Source organism: Gopherus evgoodei, chromosome 2 (genome assembly GCF_007399415.2).
Source record: "Gopherus evgoodei ecotype Sinaloan lineage chromosome 2, rGopEvg1_v1.p, whole genome shotgun sequence".
Classification (NCBI taxonomy): Eukaryota; Metazoa; Chordata; order Testudines; family Testudinidae; genus Gopherus; species Gopherus evgoodei.
Genome location: NC_044323.1, coordinates 18,544,745 through 18,562,964, shown reverse-complemented (window position 1 = coordinate 18,562,964; position 18,220 = coordinate 18,544,745).

The window sequence follows — 18,220 nt, the reverse complement described above, 5'->3', positions numbered from 1 at the left end:
ACAAACAAACAGGAAAGGGAGGAGCCTGCAGCTGTAGCTCCAGCTCCCTGCTGGCTGAGGAAGCTGGGTTGAACAGACTGTATATAGACAGTGGTGGGAACTGACACTGTGACTAAAAGGGCACTGGTGCTTGCAATTTAAGTGGTCTCCAGCTGATTTGTGGCATGAGCAGTGCAAGGCTCTGTTACAGTCTAGAACAGTCAATATAAGGTTCCCTCTAATGCAGGGATCTGGGTGCTTTACAGTACTGTGGGGGTGCTTTCCAGGGCATATGATGCTAAAGATAATAGGGGTACACAGAATGCATCTCAATGGATCAAATATTGCCCACAGGATCCTAGTACCCAGCCTGCCTCTTCCTGTGACTGCAGCATGAGGATGAAGATGATCATCTTGGAAATTTTTATTGCTGGACAGCAAGCAATTTCTATTCAGCTGCCAGGAAAAACACAAGTACAAACAAATATTATGACTTCATGCATGCATTTAATTTAGGGCTGTCAAGCAATTAAAAAAATAATTGTGCGATTAATTGCACTGTTCAATAATAAATACCATTTATTTAAATATTTAGGATGTTTTCTACTTTTTCAAATATATGTATTTCAGTTACAACACAGAATACAAAGTTCACAATATTTATTTCTGATTACAAATATTTGCACAAAAAAATAGCATTTTTCAATTCACCTAATACAAGTGCTGTACTATCTCTTTATCATGAATGTTGAACTTACAAATGTAGAATTATGGACAAAAAATAACTTCATTAAAAAACAAAACGATGTAAAACTTTAGAGCCTACAAGTCCACTGAGACAAATAAGTTTGTTTATATTTGCAGGAGATAAGGCTGCCCTCTTCTTGTTCACAGTGCCACCTGAAAGTGAGAATAGGCATTTGCATGGCACTATGTAGCTGGCATTGCAAGATATTTATGTGCCAGATAGGGTGACCAGACAGCAAGTGTGAAAAATCGGGACGGGGTTAGAGGGTAATAGGAGCCTATATAAGAAAAAGACATAAAAACCGGGACTGTCCCTATAAAATCAGGACATCTGGTCACCCTACTGCTAGATGTGCTAAAGATTCATATGTCCCATCATGCTTCAACCACCATTCCAGAGGACAGGCGTCCATGCTGATGACAGGTTCTGCTCAATAGTAATCCAAAGCAGTGCGGACCGATGCATGCTCATTTTTGTAATCTGAGTCAGATGCCACCAGCAGAAGGTTGATTTTATTTTTTGGTGGTTCAGGTTCTGTAGTTTCCACAATGCAGTGTTGCTCTTTTAAGACTTCTGGAAGCATGCTCCACACCTTGTCCCTCTCAGATTTTGGATGGCATTTCAGATTCTTAAACCTTGTGTCGAGTGCTGAAGCTGTCCTTAGAAATCTCACATTGGTACTTTCTTTGCGTTTTGTCAAATCTGCAGTGAAAGTGTTCTTAAAACAAACATGCTGAGTCATCATCCAAGACTGCTATAACATGAAATATATGACAGAAGGGGTAAAACAGAGCTGGAGACATACAATTCTCCCCCAAGGAATTCAGTCATAATTTTAATTAACAAATTATTTTTTTAACAAGCACCATCAGCATGGAAGCATGTCATCTGGAATGGTGGCCGAAGCATGCAGGGGCATGTGAATGTTTAGCATATCTGGCATGCAAATACCTTGTAATACTGACTACAAAAGTCCAATGTGAACACCTGTTCTCATTTTCTGGTGACATTGTAAATAAGAAGTGGGCAGCATTATCTCCTATAATGTGAACAAACTTGTTTGTCTCAGAGATTGTCTGAACAAGAAGTACGACTGAGTGGACTTGCAGCCTCTAAAATTTTGCACTGTTTTGTTTTTGAGTGTAATTATGTAACAAATAAAATCTACATTTGTAAATTGCACTTTCACGATAAAGAGATTTCACTACAGTACTTGTATGAGATGAATTGAAAAACAGTATTTCTTTTGTTTGCCATTTTTACAATGCAAATATTTGCAATAAAAATAATATAAAGTGAGCCCTATACGCTTTGTATTCTGTGTTGTAATTGAAATCAATATATCTGAAAATGTTGAAAAACATCCAAAACTATTAAATTTCAATTGGTGTTCTATTAATAGTGCAATTAAAACTGATTAATCACAATTAAAAATGTATCATGGTTAATTTTTTTGAGTTAGTCGTATGAGTTAACTGCGATTAATCAACAGCCCTAATTTAAATGTTATCTACATTTACATGCAAATTAAGAAAAGTCCTGGCATAGCTTGATGGGTGTAAAGGGTAGCACTCAGTAGAACCAGTGTAGTTCTGTAAGGCAAGAGAAGTTGGGAAGGGTGTATGTGTGTGTGTGTGGTGGTGGGAAGGGGGACAGGATCTGATGAGCCCTGAAGGAATGAGCACCTCTTACACAGCTGTGAAGACTCAGCTCTGCAATGGTAGAGGTTCCCTAAATGACAGACAGTTGGGACTATAGGTTGGGCATGAATGGGGCTGAGGGGTCTGCTAATACATGGGTCTTTGAATCCTTCTCCCTGCAGAGGGGACATCCTGCAAATAGAGGCTCTTCCAGTCACTGAGCAGGAACAGTCTACAAGGAGCAACACTTTGCCAGTCCAGTTTTGAGGGGGGGTGGATTCTTTCCCTCTTCTCTGTAGATCTCCTCAGTGCCATCTAAGACACTGGGGCTGGAAAACTGGATTTGCCAGTGTATGATTCTGGCAACTTGCCCATGTGGCCCTCAGAGTTGCAAAATTTGGGTGGCACTTTCCTGGGAGGATACTGCTGTATTAGTTTACCCCCTGCCTCCCATAATGGCACTGAGAGTGAAGAAACGTATTCTGTCTGAAAGTACAACAGCCAGCAGAACACGTGGGGAGGAATGGGCATCTGGATTTGTGTTATGCTGCCTTTTTTCCTCTTTTAACTTCCTTTTTGGGTCCTTTTGCAAACAATTTCTAAATTCTCTGACTAATGTTTTTTTGATTCTCTGATGCTAGTAGAAGTTAGGTCCACTTTGAATCACATCAATGGGAAGCGATCTTTGGGTGAGAATTAACAAAGTGCTTTGATCTTAGTAGAATTCAGGCATGAGTGCATGTGGCAGAACATCCTTGACTGTGTGGGAGAAACTCAACTCCGTTTATGTGACAAGGGAACTTCTGCAGGCTGCTATTTCTTGAGTCTGGAGTAGCTGCCTTTTTATACATTCCCCCAAACCATGGGCTTGTCTACATGAAGGCATCCAGGAAAATTGATCTGAATTAACTAAAGGTCTGAATTTGAAGTGGATTACATAAACTACATTAAACCCCTTTGTGAACACCTTCATTCCAAATTAAAGCAGCTTTCATTCTGTTTAGTTTAATGCCTGTTAGAAGTGAATTAAGGCTACTTTAAATCACTTTGTGAAAACTGCAGTTCAGAATTAATGTGGTTTACCCAATCCACTTCAAATTAACACCTTTAGTTAATTTGGATTAATGTTCCTTGATGTCTCCAAGTAGACAAGCCCCTTGTCTTACTACACACTTAAAAACTGGACTATGTAGCGTATTACAGAAGGAGGCGTGGCGTGAAGACTGCAAAAGGAAGCATGAGCTGATGAGTTCTGACATGATCCCCTCTGTGGTCCTGGGCAAGTCATGTAGGGCTAGATTGTGATTTGGCCTTCACATCCACCCATGAGTGTCAGAACCCCCTTCACGTGGGCTACCCAGACTTTGGATCCAGACACACTGGAGAAAGTGGTTGCTGCATGCCACTTATTTTCTCCCTGGAGCAGATGCATGGGGAGGGGCAGGAAAAGGCCAGAGTCCCTTGACTCCAATCCCACTAATCAACGTTTGGTGTATGAATTGCCATAGAGATGTTGTAATTTGCTGCTGATAGAGGCCAGCAGCAAACTACTAACCCCCTGGGGGAACGAGGAAGTAGGGGAAGAATTGTGACTCAGAGGATTGTCTCCCGGTAATGCCACATCCCAGGGCTGCTCCTACGGTGGATCTTACACACCATCCCTTGGTAAAGACTGTGCCTAAAGGAACAATCTAACTCGTAACCTTTGCATATCAGTGGTCCTGTTTTAAAAATAGGGCTGTTGCTATCAGTGACTGGGACGTGGGCGATCATGCTCAGTGTACGGTTTTCCTAACTGGTTTCTTATGTGTTTTTGAGCCAAATTCTGCTGTCATTCTCAGACATGAAACAACATTGACTTCAATACAGTTGTATTTGTTTACCTGAAAGCATAATTTGGTGTTAGAGTCTAGGCCTGTCATAAACAGATAGCTAAGGGTTAACATCTCTTTCACCTGGAAAGAAGTAATCTGAACCACCTGACCAGAGGACCAATCAGGAAACAGGATTTTTTTCAACTCTGGGTGGAGGGAATTTTGTGTCTGAGTTCTTTGTCTTCTGCCTGTATGCTCTCTCGGATGAGAAGTTTTTCTATTTCCTGCTTTCTAATCTTCTGTTTCCCAGTTGTGAGTACCAAAGATCAGATAGGGATTTATATGTTCTTTTGTATTTACATGTCTATAATTGCTGAAGTGCTTTGAATTGTATTCTTTTTGAATAAGGCTGTTTATTCATATTTCTTTTAAGCAATTGACCCTGTATTTGTCACCTTAATACAGAGAGACCATTTGTATGTATTTTTCTTTCTTTTTCTATAAAGCTTTCTTTTAAGACCTGTTGGAGTTTTTCTTTAGTGGGGAACTTCAGGGAATTGGGTCTGCAGCTCACCAGGGAATTGGTGGGAGGAAGAAGTCAGGGGGAGGTCTGTGTGTGTTAGATTTACTAGCCTGATTTTGCATTCCCTCTGGGTGAAGAGGAAAGTGCTTTTGTTTCCAGGACTGGAATTACAGAGGGTGGACTCCCTCTGCTTAGATTCAAGGAGGTTGCTTCTGTGTATCTCTCCAGGAGCACCTGGAGGGGGGAAGGGAAAAGTTTTATTTCCCTTTGTTGTGAGACTCAAGGGTTTGGGTCTTGGGGTCCCCAGGGAAGGGTTTCAGGGGGACCAGAGTGCCCCAAAACACTCTAATTTTTTGGGTGGTGGCAGCAGTACCAGGTCCAAGCTGGTAACTAAGCTTGGAGGTTTTTCATGCTAACCCCCATATCTTGGACGCTAAGGTCCAAATCTGGGACTAGGTTATGACAAGGCCTACATTTTCAAAAGTAACTAGTGATTTTATGTGCTTGAATTTTTGCGTACTTAACTAGGGACCCTATCAAAGGGCCTGATTTTCAGAAAGTTGAATATACCCGCTCACTGAAAATCAGGCCTCTTTCAGGTTTATCAAGTTGGGCACCCAAAATTAGTAATCCCTTTTGAAAATGTAGGTTCCAGTGAATATAATGTATATACTTTCCACTATTGTAGCTTTGCTGCTGTTGTAGATTGTAAACCATCTGCAGACTCAAGGTTGTTTTAAGTACGTCATCTTAAAAACGGCACTTGTTTTAAGCAGGACCAACTTACCTTTCCCCACAAAAAGGATTTGAAACATTTAAAAAAAATAAAATTTGAGTAATTCAGGGGTATGATTAACATGTTTGTGAAAGGCAATACTTGTGGGGTTAGACATTAATGTTCCTGATGTAGCAAAGGAGTGATAATTGATAGCACTTGTGAAATATAACTCAGTATTCTTGAAGGGGAGGGCAGGTGGTATGCAATTACTCAAGCTTCCACTAACTGTCAAAGGTTGTTTGTAAGTGAGGTCAACAAGATGTTGACTGTATGGTTGAATGCTTTATTTGAAGTAAAGATGTATGATCTTTGAATGAAGATATTAATGATGTGACAAAAATCTTGAAAAAATCCTCATTTCAATAGGAACTACAGTTAAAGTCATGTACTAACAAGATGGATGGCAAATGTAGCTTTGAGGAACATAATATGATCGTGGATATTTGTTGCAAAAATAGAAAACAGGAAAAGGAATAAATCTGTTAATCTATTTAGTTTTTTTAAACCCAGATTTGAAATGTGAAGGTGTATTTTCTGTAACTATTATAGCTAGTGATTTTTCTTAATCAAATTAAAACTTTCTTTTTGTAGTTTTACATATTATTCATAAGTACAGATGGTGTCAACTTATAATCAAGACAATTTCTTTTTAACTTAAATCCTGTTTCCGAAGTATTCCATATATGATCATGCAAGCCATGGCATTTAAGCTCCACTATTAGTAAGAATAACTTGAAGGAAATCTTTTAACTGTAATTGCTAGTTGAGTGCTGAATTCAATTAACTTCCATCTCTTGTTGCATAAGGCATGCATAAGGCATCATTCTAATGATAAATTTTATTGACTTTTAAATGTTGCATGACAGTGTCATCTTGAATAATACTTATAATATTGGGATAGAGCGACAGACAGAAAATATTATCTATCTTAAAAGAACATTATTAAGGTTGCAAAGTCAAACACTCAGGAGAGGTCTACACTACCATTGAAGTCAAACTAACTTACATCACTCAGGGATGTGAAAAAGTGTCCATCTCCCCGCCCCTTCACCCTGGAGCAACACAAGTTTTGCATGGTCTGCACTGGTGCTATGTCGGCAGGAGAGTGTCTCCCGCTAACATAACTTCTGTTTCTTGCTGAGGTGGAGTAATTATGCCAGTTGGGGATGAGACACTTTGCCAGTGGGTTTCTCAGGTATTTGTTGGCAGAAGAGGAATGGTGAGGCTTGGGAATGGTGGGTTCCTTTCCAGGGTCTGAAGTAGCATGTAGTATAGTGAGCACAGATTCTTTTGCTCATTTGCCCTAACTGTGACCCCTTATTCTCTGTCCTGTCCAAACTCCTCTTGACCAGGTCCTGTCTCTTGCTTCCCCTCCAGCTCCTCATCGCAATTCCATGCTCCTCACCTAGCCAGTCCCAGTCTCTACCCCTCGGGCTTCTCATGCCAGTCCCAGTCTCCTTGCCCAGCAAGTCCCAGTCTCACACCTCCAGCCTTTCCATACCAGTCTCATCTTCTTCCAGTCTCCTTGTCCAGCCGGTACAATTTCCTGATATTCCCTGCTCTTCATCCTATCAGTTTCTCTCCTTCTCCCTCACCCACCTCCAGTTCCCTCCCCCATCCTACCCAAGTTCCCTGTCTCCACTGGCTCGTGGTACCAATCTCCCTTCCCAGGCTCCTCATACAATTTCAGTCTCTCCCTTTCCCCTATTTCTCTCTCCACCTCCCAGTCCTAGGCTCCTTGCCCAGCCAGACCTAGTATTCCCCTAGTCCCAGTTTCCCTCTCCCCACTCTCAGTCTCCAGTCTCTCCTCCCCGCCCCCCAGATACTTGACCCTGGCTCCTGGTTCTTGTCACCTCAGCATTTCAATCGGACAGCTTCCTCCTCAGTGCTGCTTGGGCCCAGTAGGTAGGTATGGTTACCAACCCTCCAGGATTGGTCTGGAGTCACCAGGAATTAAAGATTAATCTTGAATTAAAGATTGTCATATGATGAAATCTCCAGGAATACATCCAAACACAAATACAACCAAAACTGTCAACATTATAGATGGGTCACTGACAGCAGACGAGAGACATTTTCTCTGCTTTCAGTTCAGGTGCCCAGACTTGGACCTGGTATGATCTGCAGTAGCTCAGATCTGTAATGGCAGGGAAAGTCCTATTCATTCCTGGGCTGAAGCATGTCCAGTGTGGATGGAACATTTGGGGACTTTAGCTGCTAAAATCTAAGCGGTCTCTGCTAAGCATGTATGAACTGCAATTAAAAAAAAAAAACCAAAGTGGGGTTCTACCAGTCCCACCTGTCCTGTGTGTGCGTGCATACACAGAGTATATTCAGTATTCCTAATTTACCACCACATTACTCCAGTTTTATGCTGCTATAGCTCCATTGAAATCAAACTGGAGTGGCAAATGAGGCCCAGTGTTAATATCTTTCTAGCAATTTATAGAACTGTGACAACTCTTAAAATATGTTGAAACAATTGAAAGGTTTGAATTGTTTGTCATGCTCTGTCTCAGACAGTTAACGTTATAAAAACAACACTCTAAGTTAGAAGGGAGCTAATCTGAGTTTATTCCAATTAAAAAGAAAGCAAAGCATTTTAAATGGCTCAAGGGTGATGGGAACTCTGGGACATCCATGACATCTGATAGGTGGGGATATTAGCCAGTGTTGACAGCCAAGATTTAAGGGAAAATGCTATGGAGTAAAGAATGTTATTCTCTGCTTAAAAAAAAATCCAGTTGTTTGTTTGAACGTCATAAATATTTGGAAGAGGCTTTTTAAAACCTGTGCAATTCTTTAAATATGTTGCCTCCAGTAGACAGCCTGTCTTCTGAAAGCCAGGAATACCTATTGTGGTAATCATCTATTTATTTACTGAGTAAATTACATGAAAAGAAAGGTAGATTGAAATGTCAGGTGTTGATTTTTTTCCAATTTGGCCACCACTCTCAAACTAAATGTAACATCATGTAATATTTGGATGAAAACTTTGTTTAGGCATTGTACAAGAAATAGGTTTCTAACTGAATGGTGAACTAAAAACAATTTTAAATAGCAACTTAAGATTCTTAAGGTTACTAACAGAACGAAGAGTCAGGCTTCCCATCCTTCTCTTCACTCAATACAATACTTCCTCTGCAAAGCCTTCCAATTTAGATATCTCTTAAGACATCTGCATAACTTCGCATTAAACTGTCTTTAAGTGCGATATATGTGCTTGAACTATTTTCTGTTTCAATTTGATTGTAAACTTCCTGGGTCAGAGATCACGACTTCTTATTTATAGCATTGGAAATGCTGATTGAATTTAATAAACTAAAATTTAGACCAAAAAGTAGTGGGTATGTAGAAGTATTTCATCTCTCTTTGCATTGGCTGAATAGTCAACATTAAAAGTGGAATTTTGAGAAGCATTGACCTATTTTTGCTGCCCTTGAAGTCAGTGGTGACATTTCAATTGTCTTGAATGGGAGCAGAGTTAGGCCAATTAACACTTCAGAAATTCTCATCCGACGTGTCTACTTTGAAATTATGAGTAGCAGCAGCCATCTTAAGTCTGTTTCTGTAGAAATAACTCCATTAAGGATAACTTTGTGTTGACCTACAGCTGGTGTGTTCTCTTATTTATATGGGTACTGTGGAAGTCACTCCATAGTTAAAGATGTAAATGAACTGATACTACAAGCCCATTTTTGTACCCTCTCTCCCAACCCCCCCCATCAAACTGATCTTAACATTGGTAAATTAGATCAGGGTCCAAGGTAGAATATAAGATCTAGCTGAGATCTAGTGCACAGGACCAACATTTAGTTGTGTAATGTACAAGTTTAAAAGTATTTTCATTAGTAACATCACTTGGGATCATTACTTCTGGTGAGTTTAATATAGAATGCCAAATGCTTGCTGGAGATCTCAGCTTTCATTTAAATTAAAGTCTCCAGCCTTTTTCCTGGCAGAGACAGAGCTAATGGTGAAACCCAATAATAAAAGAGATGTGTTGAAGGGTGAGAAAATTTTCTCTATCAATAGAATTGTCACTGGGCCTCTGAGCTTTTGTTTTTGTCCTACTAGAGGCCTGAGGAGATCCACATGACTGGAGTGGGAAAATGCACCCATTCTCATCCCCCACTCCCAATTTTCACCCAGTCCTCTTCTCTGCAGACCTTTTGGAGGTCCTGTGATTTTCCCTTATGGTTTTTTCAGCAGAAGAACTCCTTGCTGTCAAACCACAGGATGTTTATTGCATGCAGAAGGCAGGGAATGGCCTTTTTGAAAAATATTGCCTTAACTCTGCATATCTAATACTTGAAGAGTTTTTTTAATTTTAGTGTTCTTGACAGGTAGTATGCTTTTAAACCACCAATATGGGCTTGCAACCCTCGCTTCAACGTAGTGACTTGTTTGGGGTGTAGAGGAAATCTATTTAAGTTCCAAGGTTAACTGTAGCAAATGTAATAGCACCTTCATTCACCAAATCTCCCTTATTTGGACCTTCCCTCCCCATTCTTGGTGAAAACAGGATAACATCTTTCCATTTCCTTTTTTTCAAAAAGTGTTAAAGCTTTTATGCTTGGATGACTTCAGGAATTTAAACTTCACTGCATAGCTATTTATGTGGTGGTGTCAAAATACACACATAAATATTTGTCTGCTGAAGTCTTTTCTGCTTGAAGTTTGTACTGCATGCAGAGTTCAGACCATCCATCGCTATGTGCTGAGCTCTGATATCAGTCAGTGCTGGCTGAAAATTTTCCATTGGAAGTGATTGCTTATTGATGGAAAATTGGGTTTTCAATTAAACAAATTTTTCATTAAAATGTCTACTTTTCAATAAAAACACTGAAAACAGTTTGTCCAGAAACTAAAGATTATGCACTTGATTTCATGCACATAACTGTTTTCTCCCCATTTATCTGAACTCTCAGATTGCCTGAAGGCATTTAGGGTGGAATTTTCAAAAGTACTTTATGGAATAAAGTATCTGATTCCCATTGACTATGTGATCTATCTTTAGTTTAGTAAGATTTTTGGCACAGTCCTACATGACATTCTCATATGCAAACTAGGAAATGTGGTCAAGATGAAATTACTATCAGGTGACACAACTGGTTGAAAGACCATATTCAAATAGTAGTTATAAATAGTTCACTGTCAAAATGAAAGGACATACCTAGTGGGTCCCACAGGAGTCTGGTGTGGGTGTAATACCAGCCAATATTTTCAAGAATCCATTGGATAATGTAGTGGAGATGACAGAAAACTGTGAGAGGTTGCATTTTGGAGGACAGGATTAGAATTCAAAACAACTTTGACAAATTGGAGAATGTAAAAGCAGCAAAGAGTCCTGTGGCACCTTATAGACTAACAGATGATTTGGAGCATGAGTTTTCGTGGGTGAATACCCACTTCATCAGATACATGTGTATTCACCCAGGAAAGCTCATGCTCCAAAATGTCTGTTAGTCTATAAGGTGCCACAGGACTCTTTGCTGCTTTTACAGATTCAGACTAACACGGATACCCCTCTGAAAATTGGAGAATTGATCTGAAATCAATAGGATGAAATTCAGTAAAGGTATGTGCAAAGTATCACACGTTGGAAAGAAAAATCAACTACAAAATGGGGATTAACTGGCTAAAGGATCTGAGGGTTATAGTTAGGGCCCTACTGAATTCTCTGTCTATTTTGGTCAATTTCACAATCATAGGATTTTAAAAATCATAAATGTCATGATATCAGATATTTAAATCTGAAATTTCATGGTGTTGTAGGTTAGGGTGCTGACTCAAAAGGAGAGTGTGGAAGGGATCTCATGATTTTTTTAAGGGGGTCACGGTATTGCCACCCTTACTTCTGGGCTGCTGCTGCCAGCAGCAGTTCTGCCTTCAGAGCTGGGCAGCTGGAGAGTGGCAGCTGCTGGCTGAGAGCCCAGCTTGTAGAGGTAAGAATATCATGGCATGGTATTGCCGCCCTTCTGTGCTGCTCCCTTGACAGCTGGGCCCACTGCTAGCAGCTGCCACTCTCCGGCTGCCCAGCTCTGAAGGCAGCAGCCATAAGTAAGGGTGGCATAGTATGGTACTGCCACCCTTACTTCTGTGATGCTGCTGGCAGAGACCTGCCTTCGGAGCTGGGCACCTAACCAGCAGCTGCTGCTCTCTGGCCACCCAGCTCTGAAGGCAGCATAGTGAGGATAGTAATACAATGGACGCCGTACAATAACTGATCCCCTTTTTGGTTGGGACCCCCAGCTTGAGAAATGCTGGTCTGCCCCGTGAAATCTGTATTGTATGAGGAAAAGTACACAAAAGACCAGATTTCATGGAGGAGACCAAATTTCATAGTCTGTGACACATTTGTCATGGCCATGAATTTGGTAGGGCCCTAGTTAAGTTACAGTGGATCACAAATTGAATGTGAGTCAACAATGTGATGCAGTTGCGAAAAAGGCTTATATTGTTTTGGGGTTTACCAGCAGGGGTGTGGTATGTAAGATGTGGGAGGTAATTGTCCTGCTCAACTCATGCGCTGGTGGGGCCTCAGCTGGAGTACTAGTTCCAATTCTGGGGGACACACTTTAGGAAAGATGTTGATTAAGCTGGAGAAACTCCAGAGGAGAGCAACAAAATTGATAAAAGGTTTAGAAAACATGGGGAAAAGGTTAAAAAGAAACAAAGGCCATGCTGAATCTTGAGAAAAGAAGACTAAGGGGGCACCTGAAAACAGTCTTCAAATATGTTAAGGGCTGTTATGATGAGGGAAGTAGGGCAAGAACTAATTGGCTTAAGCTGCAAGAAGGGAGATTTAGGTTAGATATTAGCAAAAACCATAAGTAGTAGTTACATTCTGGAACAGGCTTCTGAGGGAGGCTGTGGAATCCCCATACCTGGAAGTTTTTAAGAACAGGCAGGACAAACACTAGTCAGGGATGGTCTAGGTTTACTTGGTTCTGTCTCGGCACAGGGCGCTGAACTAGATGATGCCCCAAGGTCTCTTCCACCCCTACATTTCTATAATTTTATGATTTTAAGTCACCTAGGCCCAGATCCTCAATGGTATTTAGGTTCCTAATTTCCACTGATTTCAATGCACATTAGGAGTCTAAATACTCTTGGAGTTCTGGGCCTTAGTCTTCCTGTATCTCAGTTACTCACCCATCTGTAAAATGGAGACTCCATTTCTCTCATCCTCGTCTATTTGGACTGTAGGCTCTTCATGGCACAGACTTCCTCTTCCTCTGTGTGTCTGTAAGGGGTCCCAGTCTCACTGGGGCTTCTGTGCACACAATATTGCAAAATGTAGAATAATGAAATAATTAATATTTTCCTTTAATCAACTGTAATTAAGGTCCTGCATGTTTTCTCTGGACCAACTGATATGCAGATGACATTTAAAGCAGTGCAGGGAATGTAGCACTAACCCTCAGAGATGTCCTAAGCTTGAGAAGGAAAACCATAGAACTCTTCTTGGCAGTCTACATTAAATTCAGATTAATAGAGACTTCAGTCAGTGATTTGTTCAATTTGTGAAATACACTATTGACAAATAGCCCAAGAACCACACTGTAATGTTTGATTAAGACCTACTGAGATCTGTGGATTCATATGGAGGGCTAAAGAGTCTGTTAGCAAAACAAGTGCAAACAAGAAATTATTGCTAATGTCCTACTAAATTACAAAGCTGCTCATGCACAGAAATCAGGGGCCAGATTCTGATAGCAGTCAAATTTGAAAGTAAGTCAGATAAAAACAATAAGTTTACTCCATACTTGCAGATTATAAACTGGGAGCAGAATTCCTGCCTCTTCTCCGCTGTTCTGTCCTCCTCTCCCTTTTCTTATTTTTCTGTTTAGATTATCCCTACCTAACGAATCCCCGCCCCAACCCTTCTCAAAACAAGAAAAATTGTGGAACCAAGTGACATTTGCTGGCATTACACTGATCACTCTGCCTGTGTGTTATACCCCTTTCCTCCAACCTATGTCTACCTTGTCCATTTAAATTGTAAACTCTTTGGGGCAGGAACTCTCTACTACTGTGTGTTTATACAGTGTCTAGCACTGTTGGGCCCCCTTCTTGGCTGGTCCCCAGGCACTTCTGTAATAAACATGATTAATAATAATGTAGTGTAACTATTGTCGCTAAAGGACCGTATCTTACCTTCTCTGATTTCAATGATATCAGGATCAAGTCCAATGTCTTCTGGTGACAGAAGACTCTGGATAGTCCACTAAGTCTATTGAGACAGTGGTTCTAAACCTTTCCAGACTGCTCTACCCCTTTCAGGAGTCTGATTTGTCTTGTGTACCCCAAGTTTCACCTTACTTAAACTACTTGCTTACAAAATCAGACATAAAATACAAAATTATCACAGTTCACTATTGAAAAATTAGTTGCTGACTTTCTCATGTTTACTTTACAATTATAAAATAAATCGATTGGAACGTAACTATTGTACTTACATTTTGGTGTATAGTATATAGAGCAGTATAAGCAAGTCATTGTTTGTATGATATTTTAGTTGGTACTGACTTCATTAGTGCTTTTTATGTAGCCTGTTGTAAAACTAGGCAAATATCTAGTTGAGTTGATGTAATCACTGGAAGATATTCATGTACCTCCAGAGGTACACGTACCCCTGGTTAAGAACTGCTGTGTTAAGACATTTTCTCAAGAAACTCAGAAAGAAGTAAAACTTTCCACAGATTCATAGCCTTGTGATAGCACGCTATCTTCTGAAACCTGGAAGAAAGCAATTTGCTGCAACGCAAGTGTCTTAGGAGGTGTGGGATCATTTAACACTGGTTAACACCTCGGGCATTCTGGAAAGGCTCTGTTACATTAGGTGTATTTCAGAGATTTGTATATGCGCTAAATGAATCTTGCATCTTTGCCTTATAGCTCTGGGAATGTTAGGCAGCTAATTAAGAAATCATAAGGCACAGGTGTGCCAGGTGAAGCTTGGTAGCTTTTGATCTAAATTGAGATGCTCTGGGGATTTAACTTCTCAAACAAGAAGGGCATAAATAAATATATTTTTTTAAGGTTGGAACATGCAAGCGAGCTATAAAACGTGTCTTGATCTACTCGAGTAGGCGAAGTTAGAAGATTGTTTAAGGCATGGGGATTGTTTTAAACTGTGGCATTGTTTTCGTTACCTTGGGCCTATTCCTTTTTCCTTTGGGACTTCCGCCATGGACATAATAGAAGCAGGAATGGGCCCTTGAATATTAACTCAGGAATAAGTCTCTGTAAAGTGTCTTTTTTTTAATGAATGTTATGTAAAGAACCAAAGTCATTCATGATGCTTCTTTTCAATATTCATAATTCAAAAACGAGATAGCTGTAGTACATTCTCTGATCAGTTATTTAATGCGCTTTTCTGGAGCTAGATAGAGTATGTCCCTCTAATTGGCAGCTGAGAAATGTGTTTATCATTAATAGGGGAATGTTATAATAAGGATGATTTTTCTAGGAAACAAACACAGTAGCCTCATGCCACAAGGTTACAGCATAGTGCAGGACTTACTAGGAGAGGGAAGGAAGGGTTGGAAAATATAAGAACACAACTTCCCACTTTTGACACTTGATTTATTATTAGATCCATTCTTGTACTGGCCCCTTTTATTTAAGGTTCTGAGATGGTGGATGCCTTTTTCACATTCAAGTCCCAGCTGCTACTGGCACAAGAAGGGTCAAAATACTGTGTGGGAGGCTGTTCTTGTGTATTTCAGACTGTAGCTAGAAGTGGAAGTACAAGAAATCTTGCAGTCCAGACTTTTCTCCTGAGTTTTCCAGTCTGACTTTGTAGACTTATGAGATTTAAAGCAAACAAATTGAGTTGCTGAACCTTTATGCTATAACTGTCCCTGATGTAACGGAAGGATCCTTAGGTTGCTAGTAGTGATGCACACTCTCTTTCTGTCTCAATCAATCAATGTAACATACAGTATGCCTCTATGGCAGGGGCTTTCGTGGGTGAATACCCACTTCGTCGGATGCATGCATGAAAGCTCGTGCTCCAAAACGTCTGTTAGTCTATAAGGTGCCGCAAGACTCTTTGCTGCTTTTACTGTATAGTTGCATACATGGTACTGGTTTAACAACCGTGATTGTAAAAATATTTATGCATCTGAGTAACAGTAAAGAAAATGATGTAATGGATAAAAATAATCCGAATAATTGATGTTTTGATGTCACACTATATAGTTGAGGTTTTTTCTTTCAGTTAGGCACAGTCAGCAGAGTTCTTTTGTTTGCGTATTATGCGGGCAAATTTGCTATATGATAAATGTATGCTGTTGACTTATTGCCAGATTTCCCTAAGGTAAGAGGCTCATTTTCATCTTCTATTTTCAAAATGAAGCCTTAAATCTAATTATATCTTGAAGTAAAATAGCTATGATATGTTTTATGTAAGTAAAAGGACTCTCATTTAATGTTCTTTGTGTTACTAGTTTTACAGTAAGTAATGAATTGTATTGTAGATGTCATAGATATTACAGATATTTATAGAATCTACTTGACGAAGCATTTTTAATGAGCTATAAACTACTCTGGACATAGATTAAAAAATATACAGTTTTACAATAACCTAAAGTTTGTCAATAGGATTCTGACACTTGGGAACATAAATTGGCTTTGATCCAGGCATGTTTGATCACTGATTTCAATGCAGATCAAAAGCAGCATATTTTATTTATTTTATACATTGCACCTAAAAATGTTTCCAGTAGGTAGAAATGGGCAGTTTTCACTTGCTATTTCTTTTGGTTATTTTCTTCCCAGCCAACCATTTGGATCCAGATTGTGAAGACAGGAACATCCCTGATACAAAACAGCATAGTCTCTTATGACGCTCATCATCTCTGATGCTGGAGATGTTATGGGAAATCACCCTGCTAATGCAATTGTATCAGGAGTTGCAGGGATGTATTTTGTGAGTCATTGGGAGAGTCCTCTTGTATTATATTGGAAAATAATGTTTTAGCAGATAACTGCAGAAACTCACACTAAACCAGATACCTCTTTAAGTCAACATCCACAAACACTGTTAAAACAGTAATAAACATCAGAATATAAAGCATGCTACAGCAGCATCAGTTACCATATAGCTTTTGTAATCCTTGTACAGTCTATGGTCTGGAAGGTGTTTCTCTGTGAAACAATAAAAAGCATCAAACAATCTCATCATAACTGATGGCACGGCCCTTTTCCTAACATAACAGATCTGGAGGGTGTTTTATAGCTTTTCCAGGGAGATGACATGAGCATGGAGATGAGCCTTCTGCAGATGCTAGGTGGAAGGCCATATCTTAGGATCCACTATTAGATTTGAAAAAAGTTTGTCAGCAGCTGGAGGGTTTGTTAAATTAATGACCTCTCCCTACACAAACATATAGGAGATTGACCATATGGTTATGTGTATATGGTAATTATCCTTCAAAGAGTTGGATGGCTTTGACATAATCTGTATGTCCCAGCTATGTTAGTTCCAGCATTCCACAGAAGCAAGATTCTGCAATCTGATATAGTTAAGGTCCTACCAAATTCATGGTCCATTTTGGTCAATTTCGCAGTCACACAATTTAAAAATAATAAATTTCACAATTTCAGCTATTTAAATCTGAAATTTTTCAGTGTTGTAATTATAGGCATCCTGACTCAAAAAGGAGTTGGGGCGGGGGTCACAAATTATTGTAGCGGAGGTTGTGGTACTACTACCCTTACTTCTGTGCTGCTGCTGGCAGCAGCGATGCCTTCAGAGCTGGGCAACTGGAAAGTGGCAGCTGCTGGCCGGGATTCAGCTCTGAAGGCATCGCTGCTGCCAGAACCAGCACAGAGGTAAGAATGGTATGGTATGGTATTGCCATTCTTACTTATGTGCTGCTGCTGGTGAGGTGCTGCCTTCAGAGCTGGGGGCCCAAGTAATAGCTGCTGCTCTCCGGCTGCCCAGCTCTGAAGACAGCACAGAAGTTAAGGTGGCAATACCACACCCCCCCTAAAATAATCTTGTGACCCCCCCAACTCCCTTTTGGGTCAGGACCCCCAATTTTGGAAACACTCGTCTCCTCTGTGAAATTCATTGCAGTGAATTTGGTAAGGCCCTAGATATAGTACATTATCAGATCAGGCAAACGTAAATTAAGGTAACCTTTAAGTTAGAGTTTGGTTTTTCTAACAAATTAGCTTATGATGATATATTCTGACATGAAGCCACATGTATGAACCATTGTATGTACTCCAATTTATAATTGCTTTGTAACAGGCTGCAACAGGCTAACACCATCTGTTAACTATTTTTAAATTATTTTTTTACATGTCTTTACAACATATTCCATTGCATCTTATAATAAAGCAATTTTTCTTGAATACATTAGTTCTTCTTCTTCATGACATTGCCTCTGCAGATCCCCACTATGAGATTGCATGCCTGGCCACATGATAACTGAATCCATTTCAAAGCAGTTAGCCAATAGAGGAGAGTGTATACGCCCTTCTGTTCCAACAATCTAGAAAGAGGGGTATTGAAACTCCAACACTCAACTTTCCTTTCTTTCCATCAGCCTGATCAGAATGGAACACAATCAGCATTTCTACTGGTGAATAGTTTTAGTTTAAAATATTTGTTTTTGCCTAAGAAGGTGTTAGTGTATTCAGTGAGAAAGATCCCAGTCCTATTCGTCTAGTTCTTTGCCTAAGAAATCTTCACATCCATCAGGCAAAGACATGCTC